We start from the raw sequence: 13,301 nt of genomic DNA, 5'->3' as shown, positions 1-13,301 counted from the left end.
CCTCTCACTTTCTCTATCACTCTCTCTATTTCTTCCAATCTCAATAACTTTTTAAAACTATATTAAAATAACCATTTTTATAGCAAAGCAACCACTATAATTACTTAGTAACAACCTAGCAACCACTTCCATAATGACACCCTGGCAAACACCTTAGCAACCAATTTGATTTCCCTTGCAACCAACGTGATTTCCCTAGCAACCAACCTAGTAACCACTTTTTATAGAATAGTAACCACTTTATTTAGCCTAGCAACACCTTAGTAATCACTTTAAGTACCCTTGCATAATCCTTGCAATGACTTTCCATGCACTGGTATTTCCTTCAGGAAATGCTTTTCTAGTTATTATTATTCTTCCAGGCCCTAATTTGACTTGAACCACTTATCGTAGGAACTTGGTTCAAACTTTGTCACGTAGCTCTTGCATCAAATTTTCGGCCTATTACTTTTCATATTTCTACGACTTTTACTTTTTGAGATATTAGATAAAAACTAAACTTAATTTTGCCATAGACTTAACATTGGCTTTGTGACATCATAATTAGCTTTCAAAGAAATAGAATGGAATCAACTTTGCCAGTGTTCTCTCACTGACTTCAGCAACTTCAATGGAACTTCTGTGTCTCTCCATTGAACTGGATAGCTCACTTGTCATCCCCACTTTCTTTCACTTCTTTTTCTTCACTTCCTCTCACTTTCTCTATCACTCTCTCTATTTCTCCCAATTTCAATAACTTTTTCAAGCTATATTTAAAATAACACTTTTTATAGCAAAGCAACCACAATAATTACTTAGTAACAACCTAGCAACCACTTCCATAATGACACCCTGGCAACCACCATAGCAACCCACGTGATTTCCCTAGCAACCAACTTGATTTCCCTAGCAACCAACCTAGTAACCACTTTTTATAGAATAGTAACCACTTTATTTAGCCTAGCAACATCTTAGTAATCACTTTAAGTACCCTAGCATAATCCTAGCAATAACTTTCCATGCACTGGTATTTCCTTCAGGAAATGCTTTTCTAGTTATTACAGTGCATGGAAATGCACTGTATTGATATTCCTTCGTTTTTTCTTTTTATTACAGTGCATGGAAATGCACTGTATTGTTATTCCAAAGTTTTTTCTTTTTATTATTACAGTGCATGGAAATGCACTGTATTGATATTCCTTCGTTTTTTCTTTTTATTATTATTATTATTCTTCCAGGCCCTAATTTGACTCTAACCGCTTATCGTAGGAACTTGGTTCAAACTTTGTCACGTAGCTCTTGCATCAAAGTTTCGGCCTATTACTTTTCATATTTCTACAACTTTTACTTTTTGAGATATTAGATAAAAACTAAACTTAATTTTGCCATAGACTTAACATTGGCTTTGTGACATCATAATTAGCTTTTAAAGAAATAGAATTGAATCAACTTTGCCAGTGTTCTCTCACTGACTTCAGCAACTTCAATGGAACTTCTTCTCTGTGTGTCTCTCCATTGAACTGGATAGCTCACTTGTCATCCCCACTTTCTTTCACTTCTTTTTCTTTACTTCCTCTCACTTTCTCTATCACTCTCTCTATTTCTCCCAATTTCAATAGCTTTATCAAACTATATTTAAAATAACACTTTTTAGAGCAAAGCAACCACTATAATTACTTAGTAACAACCTAGCAACCACTTCTATAATTACACCCTGGCAACCGCCTTAGCAACCGACTTGATTTCCCTAGCAACCAACGTGATTTCCCTAGCAACCATCCTAGTAACCACTTTTTATTGAATATTAACCACTTTATTTAGCCTAGCAACACTTTAGTAATCACTTTAAGTACCCTAGCATAATCCTTGCAATGACTTTCCATGCACTGGTATTTCCTTCAGGAAATGCTTTTCTAGTTACAGTGCATGAAAATGCACTGTACTGTTATCCCTAGGCTTCTTCTTCTTCTTCTTCTTCTACTACTTCTTATTATTCTTCTTCTAACGCACGCAATTCAGCTTGAACCGTTTAACGTAGAAACTTCATTCAAACTGTGTTACGAAGGTCTTGCTTAGGACATCAGCGCAATGTATTTTTTAAATATACTTTTTAAACTATAAATTAAAAACTATTAACAATTTCCCCATAGACTTAACATTGCTCATTATGACATCACGGCAGCAATTAGAATGTTACCCCAGCTGGTCAGCCACCTGGGCACCAACTGTCAGTTTCTCTCAGGCTCCTCTCTGAAGACTACATATTCTGTTCCCCTGTATCCTCTGCGCACAACAGTATCAAAATAAGTCCTCCTAATTCCATCCAACTTTATATCCATTCATCTTCTTCAAACCATTCACTCATCCACCCATTCTAAACAGTCTGCCTATCAACAACATCAATTAGACGCTCTACATTGAACTTTTAAACAATCTACTCTGTCTCAGGCTGGCTCTCTTAAGACTAGCCAGTTAAATTGATTACACCTGTCTCTGTATCCACTACTCTCAGTAGAGAGCTGTGTCTCTCCATTCTACAAGAATATAAGGCACATTCCATCTAACATTCTATCCATTCATCTTCTTCAGACCATTCACTCATCCACCCATTAAACTGTCTATCAACATCTATTAAACAATCTGTCTATCAACATCCATTAAACTCTCTGTCTATCAACATTAATTAGACTATCTACATTCAACTTTTAAATGATTTACTCTGTCTCAGGCTTTAAGAGTACTCTGGCTCTCTTAAGACTAGCCAGTTAAATTGATTACACCTGTGTCAACTACTCTCAGAGAGCTGTATCAGTGTCTCTCTTAACAAGAATATAAGGCACATTCCATCCAACCTTCTATCCATTCATCTTCTTCAGACCATTCACTCATCCACCCATTAAACTGTCAATCAATATCTATTAAACAATCTGCCTATCAACATCCATTAAACATTCTGTCTATCAACATTAATTAGACTATCTACATACAACTTTTAAAGTATTTACTGTGGGTCCCTCTCAAGCAGCGTTTATATGTCCTCCCTCGCTCCTCGATCCTCAATGATCTACATAAAGAAAGATAGAAGAAGGGCTAGACTATCCCATTGTTGCCGCTCCATCATTCTTTATGTAGATCAGTGAGGAGCGAGAGAGGACGCGTAAACGCTATGAGAGGCACCTTCTGTCTCAGGCTTTAAGCATACAAGCTCATTAAGACTACAGATCCTGTTTCACTACTTCCTCTGTCCACAACTGTTTCAAAATAAAGGTCCTCACTGCAATAATACACTATTAAATCATTTAACCATTGAAACTACTCAACTATTGAACTGTTCAACCATTCCAACTGTCAGTTATCACCCACTATGCCTCCAGTCAACTACATGAAACCTCCATGTACCTAGCAACCAACATAGCAACCATTAAAATTAAGTGTTTATGACTGTTTCCATAGCAACCAACATGATTATACTGCAGTAACTTCTTGTTTCCTGATAGTGGCCACCATGGATACCCTAGCAACAAATGTTTCAAAATAAAAGTCCTCACTAGCAAGTTAGCTAGTTAGCATGGTTGGCATAGTTAGCATTGTTAGCATTTTTAGCATAACTGCAAAAAATCATCAACTAAGTTAGCTAATCAACCTGGTTAGCATTGTTAGCAAATTTAGCATTGTTGGCATAGTTAGCATTTTTAGCATTACTGCTAGAAATCATCGGTTAAGTTAGCTAATCAACCTGGTTAGCATTGTTAGTAAAGTTAGCATTGCTAGCATAATTAGCATTTTTAGCGTAACTGCTAGAAATCATTAGCTAAGTTAGCTAATCAACATTTTAACATGAATAGAAATCATTAGTTAAGTTAGAACTGGAATGTTTCATCTTTAAACTGTCTACCTTCACACTATCAACTCTCTGTAAACTATGCAACCACCATGTTTACCCTAGCTACACCTTAGTAACCATATCTACATTATCTATCTATTTTTGCATTTTCATGCACTGGTAATTCCTTGGAATTGCATTTCTAGTTACAGTGCATGGAAATGTTGCGTTTTGTATCCTTCTGATGATTACAGGGCTCCTATAATCACAGCTGAGATCGCTACTCAGGGTGTGTGCATATATCCTTTTAGACTGTGAGGCTCTCACTTTGCTAAGAGGGGGGTGTGGGTGCCACCGTCTTTAGACCAGGCGAGGCTCTCACCTTGCTAAAGACTTACTTCCCCTTTTCGACTCTGCGAGGCTCTCGCTTGCGAACAAAGAGGAAGTATTTATCAGTGTCGTGTCTTTTGCAAAGGCCCCTTTTCAATGGGTTTAGGATGCACGAAAGGACTGATACATGAATCAAAATCCTTAATCAGAAGTTCAGGGTCAACAAGTAAATATTATACAGGAGGCTCTCCATATATCCATTTCATGTTAACCCTATTACCTGCAATCGTGCTTGTAATTATGTGATTCTCTTGTTATAGTGGGACTGGGCTATTTACTGCATAAACTAATCTGTGACAATGATTTCTAAAAGTCTTCCTCCTGTTACAAAGGCTGTCGCCTGTCAATGGAGTGACAAAGGGGACCTATTCCTCATGGTCACAGAAAGATTCATATATAACTAATTTGGGATTGGGAATTCAGATAATATTTTCCTCCTTGTGACGAGGGTGAATAGTTGGGGTTAAGGGGGTCCTAGGTTCCTAATTGTAAGTTGTGTAACACGGCTGGGGGAAACAGTTTCTCTTATCCCACCGGAAACATGCAACAAACTTAATCTAATTCTATTGACAGGGCCTAGTGATTCAATATGGGCTTTTCTAGGACAAATCTGTATAGCACTCATGGTATATAACAGATCTAAGTGATAATTTGTACTCCATTTTTACATACATTAGTTACTAAAAACAGATTTCCGTATCTTTGCTTGTGTGATGTGCATTTGGACCTTGTAAAGGCCCCCGAACCTTATTCTTTACAGAAGCACGCCCGCTAAATAAAGTCCGGTTGGTTTTGTGACCGCATCGGTGCATAGGACCTTCCTTCCTAAATACACAGCTGAGTTCGCTACTCCAGTGTATGTCAGTGCATTGCGCAGTAAGTGTTTGCCCATTAACAGTGTCTTAGAAAGTAAGCCCTCAAACGGACAATCTTACCAGCTTCCTGCCTGGTCTCCTCTGTAGGCGTGCGCCTCTTGCAAGAAGTTCAGCATTCTCGTTGACACAGGGGAGGCAAAGAAAACTCAAAAAGGACTCTGCTGCCTTTTAACAGAATCCCTAACCAAGGGTTAGGGTTCTGACTTTAATAAAGATAAAATAATAAAAATAAAAACTTATTGCTCTCAGTCGGCGAAGTCCAGAAGAGGTGATGGAGAGTGTGCCTCTGACCTCGCCCCGGTCCCGGGACACTTTTTATATTTGCCCAGCTGAACCTGAATCTATCACTGGTATTACAGTCAGCTGATTGGCTATTTGTTGTTCCTCTTTCTGGTAGCTACCCTCAACTCTTCATACTTAAAATACTGACACAGCACACTGATGTTGCCCATACATGGCTCTACGCTGAAACTATTAAACTTAAAACTCTAACACAGCATTCGGATGTAACCCATATATGGGCCTAAGCAGGAACCACCAAACTTACAACTCTAACACAGCATTACTCTATAGGCCTGACTAAAACACTGTAAGGGCTAAACAATTGTGCTCTAAAGGATTAAGCCAAAACACATTCTAAAGCTAAACAAAACCACACTTTAAGCTTTTTAGTAAAAACACACTTCTAGTCTAAGTAACTATTCTTTTCACACAAGTTATCTATCATTGCCGCATTTGCACATTTTTATTTGGTTTAGAGCAAGCTGGAATTAAGCATTAATATTAGACTTCTATCTAGTGAACTATCTCATATCTTTTGACTTTTCCACGGTTCACATTTTCTGCCACTTTCTACAGTACCCTAGCATAATCCTTGCAATGACTTTCCATGCACTGGTATTTCCTTCAGGAAATGCTTTTCTAGTTACAGTGCATGGAAATGCACTGTATTGATATTCCTTCGTTTTTTCTTTTTATTACAGTGCATGGAAATGCACTGTATTGTTATTCCTAGGCTTTTTCTTTTTATTATTTTTATTTTTATTATTATTCTTCCAGGCCCTAATTTGACTCTAACCGCTTATCGTAGGAACTTGGTTCAAACTTTGTCACGTAGCTCTTGCATCAAAGTTTCGGCCTATTACTTTTCATATTTCTACGACTTTCACTTTTTGAAATATTAAATAAAAACTAAACTTAATTTTGCCATAGACTTAACATTGGCTTTGTGACATCATAATTAGCTTTTAAAGAAATAGAATGGAATCAACTTTGCCAGTGTTCTCTCACTGACTTCAGCAACTTCAATGGAACTTCTTCTCTGTGTGTCTCTCCATTGAACTGGATAGCTCACTAGTCATCCCCACTTTCTTTCACTTCTTTTTCTTCACTTCCTCTCACTTTCTCTATCACTCTCTCTATTTCTCCCAATTTTGATAACTTTTCAAAACTATATTTAAAATAACACTTTTTATAGCAAAGCAACCACTAAAATTACTTAGTAACAACCTAGCACCCACTTCCATAATGACACCCTGGCAACCACCTTAGCAACCAATGTGATTTCCCTAGCAACCAACGTGATTTCCCTAGCAACCAACCTAGTAACCACTTTTTATAGAATAGTAACCACTTTAATTAGCCTAGCAACACCTTAGTAATCACTTTAAGTACCCTAGCATAATCCTTGCAATGACTTTCCATGCACTGGTATTTCCTTCAGGAAATGCTTTTCTAGTTACAGTGCATGGAAATGCACTGTATTGTTATTCCTAGGCTTTTTCTTTTTATTATTTTTATTATTATTATTCTTCCAGGCCCTAATTTGACTCTAACCGCTTATCGTAGGAACTTGGTTCAAACTTTGTCACATAGCTCTTGCATCAAATTTTCAGTCTATTTCTTTTCATATTTCTATGACTTTTACTTTTTGAGATATGAAATAAAAACTAAACTTAATTTTGCCATAGACTTAACATTGGCTTTGTGACATCATAATTAGCTTTCAAAGAAATAGAATGGAATCAACTTTGCCAGTGTTCTCTCACTGACTTCAGCAACTTCAATGGAACTTCTTCTCTGTGTGTCTCTCCGTTGAACTGGATAGCTCACTTGTCATCCCCACTTTCTTTCACTTCTTTTTCTTCACTTCCTCTCACTTTCTCTATCACTCTCTCTACTTCTCCCAATTTCAATAACTTTTTAAAACTATATTTAAAATAACACTTTTTATAACAAAGGAACCACTATAATTACTTAGTAACAACCTAGCAACCACTTCCATAATGACACCCTGGCAACCACCTTAGCAACCAATGTGATTTCCATAGCAACCAACGTGATTTCCCTAGCAACCAACTTAGTAACCACTTTTTATAGAATAGTAACCACTTTATTTAGCCTAGCAACACCTTAGTAATCACTTTAAGTACCCTAGCATAATCCTTGCAATGACTTTCCATGCACTGGTATTTCCTTCAGGAAATGCTTTTCTAGTTATTATTATTATTCTTCCAGGCCTTAATTTGACTTGAACCGCTTATCGTAGGAACTTCGTTCAAGCTTTGATACGTAGCTATTGCATCAAATTTTCATTCTATTATTTTTCATTTTTCTATGACTTTTACTTTTTGAGATATTAGATAAAAACTAAAGTTTTTTTCACATTGGCTTTGTGACATCATAATTGGCTTTTAAAGAAATAGAATGGAATCAATAGAATGGAATCAACTTGGCCAGTGTTCTCTCACTTACTTCAGCAACTTCAATGGAGCTTCTTCTCTCTGTGTCTCTCCATTGAACTGGATAGCTCACTTGTCATCCCCACTTTCTTTCACTTCTTTTTCTTCACTTCCTCTCACTTTCTCTATCACTCTCTCTATTTCTCCCAATTTCAATAACTTTTCAAAACTACATTTAAAATAACACTTTTTATAGCAAAGCAACCACTATAATTACTTAGTAACAACCTAGCAACCACTTCCATAATGACACCCTGGCAACCACCTTAGCAACCAATGTGATTTCCCTAGCAACCAACGTGATTTCCCTAGCAACCACCCTTGTAACCACTTATTATAGAATAGTAACCAGCCTAGCACCACCTTAGTAATCACTTTAAGTACCCTAGCATAATCCTTGCAATGACTTTCCATGCACTGGTATTTCCTTCAGGAAATGCTTTTCTAGTTATTACAGTGCATGGAAATGCACTGTATTGATATTCCTTCGTTTTTTCTTTTTATTATTATTATTCTTCCAGGCCCTAATTTGACTCTAACCGCTTATCGTAGGAACTTGGTTCAAACTTTGTCACGTAGCTCTTGCATCAAATTTTCAGTCTATTACTTTTCATACTTTTACGACTTTTACTTTTTGAGATATTAAATAAAAGCTAAACTTAATTTTGCCATAGACTTAACATTGGCTTTGTGACATCATAATTAGCTTTTAAAGAAATAGAATGGAATCAACTTTGCCGGTGTTCTCTCACTGACTTCAGCAACTTCAATGGAACTTCTTCTCTGTGTGTCTCTCCATTGAACTGGATAGCTCACTCGTCATCCCCACTTTCTTTCACTTCTTTTTCTTCACTTCCTCTCACTTTCTCTATCACTCTCTCTATTTCTCCCAATTTTGATAACTTTTCAAAACTATATTTAAAATAACACTTTTTATAGCAAAGCAATCACTATAATTACTTAGTAACAACCTAGCAACCACTTCCATAATGACACCCTGGCAACCACCTTAGCAACCAATGTGATTTCCCTAGCAACCAACGTGATTTCCCTAGCAACCAACCTAGTAACCACTTTATTTAGCCTAGCAACACCTTAGAAATCACTTTAAGTATTCTACCATAATCCTTGCAATGGCTTTCCATGCACTGGTATTTCCTTCAGGAAATGCTTTTCTAGTTATTATTATTCTTCCAGGCCCTAATTTGACTTGAACCGCTTATCGTAGGAACTTCGTTCAAGCTTTGATACGTAGCTCTTGCATCAAATTTTCATTCTATTATTTTTCATATTTCTATGACTTTTACTTTTGAAGATATTAGATAAAAACTAGTGGTGGGCCGTTATCGGCGTTAACGTGCTGCGTTATCGTGCAACTCTTATCGGGCGATAAAAAAAATATCGGCGTTAATCTATTCTCAAAATTAGGCTGGGAGCTGGGTCTATACCACGCAAGCTATGATCACTTTCACCTTGATATCTTAGCGCGAACGCCAATGTTCAAGAGTGCGCCTGAAAAAAGTCTAGGTCGCACTGGTGCACCTGACCCTGCTCGGCTGCTTTCTTTCACAAGTTGTCATTGTACTATGCGTGCAACTTTACCAAACAGTAACCAATGATACATCCTCCCAACATGGACGATAAGCTCAGACCCCTCCCGAATCGGCACCTGATCGCTCATTCCTAATAGAAGTAGCCTAACCCCCCTCTCCTTGGCCCGCTTTCTCTTGCTCTCCCTCTCCCTCTCCCTCACTCTCCCGTGCGCGCTCAATGGACACTCGCGAGTCGCGACCCGCCCCTCGACATGCACATTTAATCCAAATAAAACATTCACTATCGTGAAAGCAATGATGCATATAGAAGACGTTAGCTAAATTAATATAAATTCCGGTTAGCATCATTGCTGCAGAAAGTTGATTAAAACTCTTACATTCAAGTCACTCTTGCATGAGTTGGATGATAATCTCAATACCAATGTTTTCCAACTCCAAAACTCGAAAGGAGAAAAAGTATTAGCCCACATTGAAACTTACAGTAAACACACGTGGGGAAACTGAGCAGTCCAACTAGTAAACTATGATAAACTAGCCAACTATGCTACTTTGTTTACATTTTGAGGTTTCAAGCAGACAGCTGAATTAAAGAGGCAGAGTTGTAATATGAATAGTAGGCTGCAATCTGCAAAAAGTGTGCTGTCATGAATATCAGACATTTCAGTATGTAGAATAGGCTTATATAAATAATTTTGTAAAGAAAAAAATCTTTTATTGTGTTTCAAGCTTTTTCTAGACTTTTTGTTGTTAAAAAATCATTATATGAAAGGACAGCAATAAAAAGGTGACCTTTTAGCGTTAAAGGCGATGCAATGAAAAATGTGGGTGCACCTAAATTTTGCGCTGGTGCACCTAAAATTAATCTAGATTAATCTAGATTAATTTCAAGATTACAGTGAGATTAATCTAGATTAACAAAATTAATCTATGCCCACCTCTAATAAAAACTAAACTTTTTTTCACATTGGCTTTGTGACATCATAATTGGCTTTTAAAGAAATAGAATGGAATCAATAGAATGGAATCAACTATGCCTGTGTTCTATCACTGACTGCAGCAACTTCAATGGAACTTCTTCTCTGTGTGTCTCTCCATTGAACTGGATAGCTCACTTGTCATCCCCACTTTCTTTCACTTCTTTTTCTTCACTTCCTCTCACTTTCTATCACTCCCTCTATTTCTCCCAATTTCAATAACTTTTTAAAACTATATTTAAAATAACACTTTTTATAGCAACCACTATAATTACTAAGTAACAACCTAGCAACCACTTCCATAATTACACCCTGGCAACCGCCTTAGCAACCCACTTGATTTCCCTAGCAACCAATGTCATTTCCCTAGCAACCAATGTCATATAACTTTCCATGCACTGGTATTTCCTTCAGGAAATGCTTTTCTAGTAATTATTATTATTCTTTTTACCTTTTTGTGCGCGCTATTCAGCCCGAACCGCTTAACGTACAAACTTGGTTGAAACACCGTTCTGTAGATCTTCCAAATATCTACTAGACAATCTATTTGACATTTTTGAGAAGTTTATACTTTTTGAGATATTTGTAATTAAAAGTGTATTTTTCCCCCATAGACTTTAATGGAGAATGTGATGTCATAATGGGCCAGAACTCTCAGTTCCCAGTCTAGTTAGAACACTGCCCTGTGAATCCAACTGTCACTTTTAATCAAAGATTCTAGAACAGAGCTCCACTATAGAATCTTTTGCCTCTGGCTCTCCCTGAACTACACATAGTATAGAAGTGTTTCCTGTGTGTCAAAATAAAAGTCTACCCAGCAGATTGCATCCCCTCGTGTAATTCCTCGGGAATTGCATTTCTAGTTAGCTTTACTGCTTGTTTGAGTAGTGGTGGTTAGCCCAACTTTGTTTGAGAGAGGGAGTGTATTGTGTGTGGGAGCGACCTTCACATTACTTATCTTGCTGTGGATCGAGGTCCCACAGGTCATGGAAAAGTCACCATGTCAGAGGCTACATTCATTCTTTTGTACTTTTGTGATGTCATCACATCACCAAAAGTACTAGTTTTACCAAAAATATTTGCCGATATTTTTAAACTACAAAAACACACTCCTAGGGTGCGCTGTGGCACAGCAGGCAATAGCTCATGCCATGCCGAGTGCCCATGGGGACCCAGGTTCGAGTCCGACCTGCTGTCATTTCCCGATCCAACCTCATCTCTCTCTCCCACTTGTTTCCTGTCTCACTCTTCACTGACCTATTAAAAAGGCAAAAAAAAGCATACACTCCTATACAGTATTTTGATACAAAATGCAAAGCCATTTTCTTCAACCAATTGAAATACAAGTCAATTGACAAAAAATTCTGCATTTGAAATGTGTATTTTAAATACCTGTATCATAAATACTGCCTCACCCCTCACTGCTACACAATGACAGTACCAGATTGCAGCTCTCTAACAGTTTATTCGTTCAAAAATCACACTGCGTTATCCACATTCACAATATGTGCACTCATCAACACTCTAGAAACCATAGCAACATTAGACAATAACCTTCACCATCATCAAACACGTTTTGAATGCCTTTTTCAAAAATCTGATACCGCATGACACAGTACACCTCACTGAGATCACAGAATTCATAGTTTACTCACCTCTTGTTTTACCACTACATCCCTGTTCATGTCGTCATATGCAATGAGTGCACAGAACAATGTACTAATAATAATAATAATAATAATAATAATAATAATAATACATTTTATTTGTATTGCACTTTATATTTTGGACAATCTCAAAGTGCTAATAGTGTATCTCACCCCAATGACTGAGAATAAAAACCAAACCGCTTTCAAGAGTAGCAAGGCACTCAGTGAACCAATGGAAGGTTGTAGGTACATGGAGCATTCTTAACCCCCCTTTTCTGTTTTCCGGGGTCAAATTGGACAGATTGACAATTTCTGAATACAAAATAAGTCTTGATCATTTTCAACATTTTGGGGTTTGACTTGGAACACTTGTGGTGTTCCAATTCAAAACAACTGGCCATTAATGATGAATGGGTGAGACAATGGTAAGTGTATATAAAATTGAGCTCAGGACATATTGATTGATCATTAGGACATTGTGTGTCCTTTTACATTCACACGCACACACACACAAACACCCGCCACCACCACCACCACCACCACCACCCCACTCCCCCTCTTTGTTCCTATGAGACACAGAGTTGTATGAGCTTATGTCAGAGAGGCTGACAGGTCATAAATAGCAAAAGGAACTTCTAAACTTATTATTATTATTATTTTAAATTACATTGTGTTTCAAAATGACATCTTGGATATGTGTTATTATATGGACTCATAGGACTCTGATGACGATGTTACTACATCGAAATGTTAGTCAGTGATGTTTTGCACCAAAGTAAATAAAAATAAAAGAAGAAGACATCTGAGTGTCCCTCTCCCTCTCTCTCATTATCTGTCCTGGCCTGGTTGCAGGAGATCGTTGCTAAACTGCAGAAGCACAGAGAACCTTCCTTTGTATGCATTATTATACAGTACGTCATCATTGTCTTCAAGGGAGTGCCAATTGAGGTGATGCATACTATATTATTTAACAACTTTTGCCATTCATAGCCAAGTTTCAGGTAGCCGGTACTATGGAAAATCTGTTTTATGGCAGGCAAAACATTATGAACAATAAATATTGATTTGTTGCTAGGAAATGTGTCTGGCTTTATCAGTTGACACATATGTTTGCACACCACTTAGTTCTCCTCAAACTGTGGGTCAGTGGAGTGTCAATGATCACGCTTTGGTGGCAAACTACAGTCCCTATGTGCTTAATGACGGGGAGTCATTTCTGCTGCTAATTTAGCATGAGGAGTGAGCTGTCCAAACACTATGCACTTCCACTGAGATTATGAGTGTGTTTGTGAAGAACTGACCAGAGCAAGGCTGTAG

This window comes from Sardina pilchardus, chromosome 8, assembly GCF_963854185.1.
Source record: "Sardina pilchardus chromosome 8, fSarPil1.1, whole genome shotgun sequence".
NCBI lineage: Eukaryota > Metazoa > Chordata > Actinopteri > Clupeiformes > Clupeidae > Sardina > Sardina pilchardus.
The sequence above is the reverse complement of the archived record's forward strand: the minus strand, read 5'-3'. Positions refer to the sequence as shown.